This window comes from Aythya ferina, assembly GCF_964211825.1.
Source record: "Aythya ferina genome assembly, chromosome: 7".
NCBI lineage: Eukaryota > Metazoa > Chordata > Aves > Anseriformes > Anatidae > Aythya > Aythya ferina.
Window position 1 is genome coordinate 37743594 of NC_140302.1, and position 7669 is coordinate 37751262.

Genomic DNA, 7669 nt, shown 5'->3' on the forward strand with positions numbered 1-7669 from the left:
TCAAGAATCTCTCAGGGTAAGTGCTAACATAATACCATCCATCTGATGTCATCAAATTTATCAATGAGAGAATAAAAGTTAGTTGCTAAAGAAATATAAATAAATCTTAGTAGAAAGTAAGGTCATGCTATGTTTGAATTATATCTAATGAGATACACTAATGTGATACAATTGTCTAGATAGGTAGCTTTCATTGACTGTTTCATCAGAGAATTGCTTTGGAAAACTACCTGAGGAACTGGAGATGATCATGAGGCTCGGACCTGAATCCAGAGATAACTAAAATGCATACATTTTCAAATGCAGATTAAAGTAGAAGGCAAGAGATGGCTACTATTTCTCATTACAGAACCAGTTGTAAAGTTCTAGCTAAACAAATAGGTATAAACAAGTACATAGGCCAGTGGTGTGCTTGCTGCTTTAGAATAGGTTTTTATTTTTAGAAAATGCAATAAGTACTGAAATAATGAAAACATTTACATAACTTTCAAGTAGGATTACAGGTACCATAAAACCTGAAGTTTTGATAGCAGCATAGCGTCATCTTTCCTGCACTGGGATATGTAAGCAAGTGGGTGTGCAGGTGAGTATGCAGAGTGGCTCATTGATATTCTGCTGTGTGGATCCTGGACCTTAGACCATACAACAAATTAAAGTACTCTTCATTGACTGTCACCACATAAGACTAATAACGTGGGCCAGGGTACAGACTTGAGCACCAGAATGCAAATGTCTTTAAAGATTTGATCTCAATCTAGTACCAAGTTTAAGGCAAATCCTATATGCTGTCTTCAGAAACTGCAAAACAGACAAAATGTTTTTGATTTAGTGAATAACAAACTTTTGAATAATGTTTATTAAGGCAAAAGAATATCACTTACATGATCCCCTCAAGACAGTATGATTGCTTGCACAATTCAATCCTCTTTCTACTGAATGAGGATTTCAGAATAGAAAAAAATGCTTAAATGAGAACTATCACATGAAGAGTATTTTTGAACCACCAGGTGAATATAATGGATAAAAATTCACACTGATTTTTTGGGGAATATATAGTTTCTGAGGAAAAAATTAATTATTGAAGATTTTTCTTGATCGTAATGACATGCCCAGCACTTCCAATGCAAATTTATTTTATTGATCATTGTTGAAACAACTATTTATTTTACTGGAGTTTTAAAATTCGTATCATGTCAGTGAACCTCATGAAGTTCAACCAGGATAAGTACAGGATCCTGCACTTCGGGAGAAATGACCCCAAGAACCAGTACAGGCTGGGGGTTGACCATCTGGAGAGCAGCTCTGCAGAGAGGGAACTGGGAGTCATGGTCAAGACACGAAGGTGACCATGAGTCAGCAATATGCCCTTGTGGCCCTGTTTAGCCTGGAAAAGAGAAGACTGAGGGGAGACCTCATTAATGTATATAAATATCTGAGGGGAAGGTGTCAAGGGGATGGAGACAGTCTCTTTTCTGTTGTGCCCAACAACAGGATGAGAGGCAATGGGCACAAACTGAAGCACAGGAGGTTGCAGCTCAATATGAGGGGGCACTTCTTTACTGGGAGGATGACAGAGCACTGAAACAGATTTCCCAGAGGGGTTATAGAGTCTCCTTCTCTGGAGATATTCAAAACCCACCTGGGTGCCATCTTGCGCAAGGTGCTCTAGGTGATCCTGCTTGGCAGGGGGGTTGGACTAGATGATCTTTAGAGGTCTCTTCCAACCTTGGCCATTCTGTGAATGCAGGTAAGTGAAAAACTGTAAAAAGTCTGTGGAAAAGCTTTAATGGTGCTGTTCAGTCAGAATCAGTAAAAACTATACTGTTGTTGCCTTTTACTTAACTGCCTTTATGTATTTCTGAAGGAACTCAATTTTACTATGTTTTACAAAGCACTGAGCTATCAGAAGTTAAACAGTCTTACCTGCTCAGATGAGGCCCCAAACTGGAAGATATTATTAACATGTCTTAAGTAAATACAGCCTGCTAACAAATTATTTCCTTTTCTGATGCTTAGTATGCACTTTGTGTATTTGAATTAGTTTCTTATTCATAGTTAATAGAACACGTTTTGTTTAGCTACCAGCTTTGTTATATATTGTTAGTTAATGAAATTCCTGCAACTATCCTGGTACCTTTCCCAGTGTAGCACACCTCTTTTGTACACAGTATTTATCTTTTGACGAAAAATTCTCCAGTTCTTTTAATACACAAGAGAACAAAATAATTCCTCCCTGTCACTTAAAAGGGCAATGCCAAAATATTTCCATTATGGTAATTCAGTGTTTTCTGGGAATGGATTTTAAAAGTATAATTTCTGGTTTTCAGTTACAGTGAGAAAATAAATCTGCAGCTAAAAAAGAAATGGATGGAGCAAAACAGTTTAAAAAAAAAAAAGTTGCCAACATCTGTATTACTTTCTATACTGGCACACTCACAAGCAAACTGGCCACCTAGAAACAAATGCTTCAGTAACTGATTAACTGGAAAAGCTCACTTTACTGATGATGACTTTGGCATTGACTCTTGTATGTTCAGACTCTTCATTTAGATAAAGTATCTTACCACAGAAGTTTCTGCATCATATTTTACGAAGGTTCTTTACCGTATCTTCATAATCATATGGTACTGCACAGGAGTAACAACTCAGTCCTCTGCTCCCACCTCTCAAGTAACACACCGAATGATTTCAGTTTAGTTGGGCAGCAGCGGGAGAATACTTATGTAAATCTCCAGAAGTTTCACTGAAAGCCCATTACTAACACTCAAGTTTCAAGTTTCTAAAAGAGAGTGGGCCAATATTGATGATAGATAAATGAGATTAATCAAAGCAGTCATGATTAAATATGATTCTCAAGTGCAGTTTGCTGTTAGGTTTTGCAGGTGCTCTCCTGGGAATAGAAACATTAAATGCAGCCCCATAATAACCTGGTTTCATAAATTTCTCTCATGATTAATATGAAGTAGTAACTTTTTTTTTTTTTTTTTTTTTTTTTTTTTTTTTTTTAATCTGAGAATAAAAAGTCTTTTTTTACAATGAGGATTGTCGAGGACTGGCACAGGTTGCCCTGAGAGACTGTGGAGTGTCCATCCAGGAAGATATTCAAAACCTAGCTGGGCACAGCTCCAGGCAACCTGCTAAAGCTTTAAGCAGGGTCTTGGACTGGAGATCTCCGGAGGACTTTGCCAGACACAGCTTTTCTGTTTCTATGATTAATTGGACTCAGCGAAAGTACATTTACTTATGTAGTCTGAGAGTTATGGTTTCTAGATCTGTAATGTAATGTGCAATAATTCCTATGCATAAATCACCAAAATTTCTGGTTTAAATGCTTGTACATTGTCTTCACATAAGCATGTAAGCAATAGATTGGAAACTCCCATACTAAAGGCAGAATAAAATGTGGCCTTAATATAAGTGTTTTTTAAAAATACTACAGTGAAATATATTTCTATATTCTTTTTAAAGATGTGATTTGAATGACTTTATCAAATACAGAATGTTGAAAAATTCATATAAACAGAGCTGGCCAATCCGCTTTCCATCATTTATCAGCAGTCCTGGCTATTAGGGGAGGTCCCGGTCGACTGGGGGCTAGCAAACCTGACGCCCATCTACAAGAAGGGCTGGAAGGTAGACCTGGGGAACTATAGGCCTGTCAGTTTAACCTCAGTGCCAGGGAAGCTCATGGAGCAGATTATTTTGAGTGTCATCACACAGCACTTGCAGGGCAAGCAGGCGATCAGGCCCAGTCAGCATGGGTTTATGAAAGGCAGGTCCTGCTTGGCGAACCGGATCTCCGTTTTTTGACAAAGTGACACGCTTAGTGGATGAGGGAAAGGCTGTGGATGTGGTCTACCTTGACTTCAGTAAGGCTTTTGACACCATTTTCCGCAGCATTCTCCTCAAGAAACTGTCTGCTCTTGGCTTGGACTGGCGTACACTTCATTGGGTTAGAAACTGGCTGGGTAGCTGGGTCCAAAGAGTCGTGGTGAATGGAGTTAAATCCAGTTGGAGGCAGGTCATTAGTGGGGTCCCCCAGGGCTCAGTACTAGGGCCAGTTCTCTTTAATATGTTTATCAATGATCTGGATGAGGGGATTGAGTGCACCCTCAGTAAGTTTGTAGATGACACCAAGTTAGGTGCATGTGTCGATCTGCTCAAGGGTAGGAAGGCTCTGCAGGAGGATCTGGAAAGGCTGGACTGATGGGCTGAGGTCAACTGTATGAAGTTCAACAAGGCCAAGTGCCGGGTCCTGCACCTGTGGCACAACAACCTCAAGCAGTGCTACAGGCTGGGAGATGAGTGGTTAGAAAGCTTCCTGGCAGAGAAGGACCTGGGAGTATTGGCTGATAGTCGGCTGGTCTCTAAAAAAGACAAGTGTCTCTAAAAGGACAAGTGTCTGCATCCATGGTTGTATTTTTTTCATAGAAGGTAACTTTTAGAGTAGCCAAGTCAGTTCATGAGATCAGCATTCACGTACTACAGAGCTAGTTTGTTTTTTCTTAAAGTGGAATCCTTCATTTCAGATTCCCACAAAACATCTGTAAAGCAGAAAATGCTGTTTGTCCTAATTAAATGTGACAACCAAATCCTTCTTGGATACCATGTAAATCTTCCACAACCACTTTGAGGAGTGAAGGCCATTGCTGTCATTTGAAAGAAGCATCTTGAGATTGTCTGTCACATGCTTAAAATCAGCTGAGTGAACCTATTCAAGGGCACCACTTGAAGTATCACACTGACCTTATCGCTCATTTCCATGTCTGGGTCCTGGAATGGGAAATGCAGGACTAATGCACAAATTGCCACATACAATTTCAGACACCAGCTATGGTCTCAGCACAGTTCTTGTCATCCTGATTTTGTCTTATAGCTGGAATTACTGCAGGCACATTACACAAGTGATATTACTTACACTTTCTCCTCACCTCACTGACTGTATGTTCCTGCTCCAATCAGCTGCTGTTTATACAACAGCCTGAGGTTGTTCTGTTGTCTACCAGCTTACCTCTTAGTAAGTGTCAGTCAGGAACACCTTTGCTAAAAAGGCGATGTGAGATATGCCAAGCTCTCTCAAGATAGGTTTGCGTGTGCTCCAAGTTTATCAGTGAACTTTCAGTATATGAAAGTCCAGGAAAGGGAAGTTGTCACTAATGTAAACCAAGATCTTTACAAGAGGGACTGAAGATCTTGTGTTATAATCTTATCAACATGTACTAATATCTGAAGGGAGGGCGTTAAGAGGATGGGGCCGGACTTTTTTCAGTAGTGCTCAGCAACAGGACAAGAGGCAATGGGCACAGACTGAAACACAGGAAGTAGTGGCTGAATATGAGAAAACATTTATTTACTGTAAGGGTGACAGAATGCTGGCACAGGTTGCCCAGAGAGGTTATGGAGTCTCCTCCTTTGGAGTTATTCAAAACCCACCTGGACAAGATCCAGGGCCATGTGTGCTAGGTGACCCTGCTTGGCAGGAGGGTTGGACCAGGTGTTCTCCAGAGGTCCCTCCCAACCTCAAGAATTCTGCGATTCTGCTGGAGAACGGCTGTCTCTTTGAATGAAGGCAATTGACCTAGGATGATCCTGGTCTCCCTGTGTTCACAAGGCAATACTTTGTCTTTCTAAATTTCTGATTTCAGAAAGTCTCACAACAAAATTGCAAAAACTTCTGTATTATTTGGACAAACAAAGGCCTTCAGTGCAAGAGCAGTAGCAAATTCAAACCTATTGTGCTATAAAAAGTGGAAATGTTGTAAGTTGTAATAAGAGCATGTCACAGAGAATCACTTTCAGTTGATCTGTTGAAGAAGCAAAACAAGCAAACTGGGCAGCTGAGTATAAGAATATTTTTAAAGGATTCTAAGCAGAGGACTCACAAGACAAAGACAATGCATTTAAATTGTAATCAGAATCATTACTCATGCATGCAAGCAACTTGAACAATATCACAGCATAAAACAACAAAATAACTGGAAACAACGGTTATCCATTCTTTAAAGGGGTGTCAATGAACAGGCAATGAATTTGTGTTAGAGAAATCCAGATAATGCCTTCTCTGTTATATTTTATTTCAGAACTCTAATTTCATTTTAACACTCACAAGAATTTAATGTGTCATTTTAAGCAACATAATATTTGAACTTGATTTTAAACTACTGGTCCAGATTTTCTGTTGTAGTACTCAGGCAATGGAGCTATGATGAATCATGCCATGCAAGGATCTGCTGTCAGCATTTTAATGTCACTGTGTTTTGATCTTTCTTTTTTTGATGCTTGGAACTTTTTAATACTTCTGTTGAATAAGCATTATTTTGTGAGTATTTTTGTTACTAGATTTGTTCTGCTTAAGCTCTGTCTTTCCCTTTCAAGTGAGTATGTTAAAGCTATTTTAAAATATCAAAAAGTTATTTTAATTATAAGCTGCTGTCATTTTTTGTTGTTTGAAATAGATTGAAATCTTCTGATGTATAACTCTTTCTGCCTGTGCCCAGAAGCTCTTTTGATTCCATTCATGCATACCAAAAGATTTCAACCTATGTTAAGTGTTTCACATACAAACTAAAACAAATATAAACTCAGAGGAATATATGGATAGGTAGCATTGCTCGTTCTTACTTTCAGTTCAGCTCCTGTTTTTTTCTTTGTGTGTTGCATATGGTGCATGTCCAAATTTTGAAGACTCTAGGATGAAAACTGGATTGCTTATGCATAATTGTTAACAATTATTATTATATATAATACAGATACATCCACTCATTTTTCTCAGAAATATCTGACTAGCAATTAATTTTTCTGCTGTCTATTGTCATGCTGTACTGATTTTATTTCTTTCAATGTATTTGCAGGCTCTATCTTTAAAATACCATGGTGCATCTTTGAGATTTTAGCACTAAAACTGTGATTATAATAATTATGCCTTCATCAGGGATAACAGCTGTACAGTCTCTAGGAGAAACTAACTGAAATTGCACTAAATAACACAGAAAACTTATCTGAAGCTTCAGTTCTGGGGCTGTAAGCTAGCCTGAGATGTGAGCAGGGTTTTAGAATCCAGTCTCCCTGCCAAGTTTAGAGCTGCTGTTATAGTCCAGTGTCAGTCTTTGCAGGGCAGCCCTTCTTCAAGCAAATGAGTCAGGTGGGAGCCTCCCCCTTTGCTGTGCTGACAGCAGTGCAGGGCATGGGGAAGATCACTCCACCCTCATTACTAGCAAAAGGAAAGCTTCATTTTCACAGTGCTAGAGATCAGGGAAGGATTCAAGCAAATGTTTTGTTTTTCCCCACAGAGTAGGGATGATCTGAGGGATATCTGCTCCAATCACTGCTGTTGGCCGGTACAGAAGGAGGGAACCTGCAGCTGGCTTTATTAGAGAAAAAGACAGTATCAGCGGCAGCTGGAGAGGGGCAGGAGACTACCAGCAGAGAGGGGTAGAAGGCTCTCTAATAGATTCTCTTGCTTATCCCTGTTCCCACATGCACTGCACAGTACTAAGCCTTCCTCTGACCAAAACTTTGTTTCCTGGATTATTACCAGAAAGCGGAAACATGGAGAGTTTTTTTACATTTCTGTTGGAGACAGACAATTTCTCCTTTTAATTCTGAACTTTATTTACAGATTAGAAACTCCAATATTCTCCAATATTATTTTCACTAGTGAGGGAAAAAA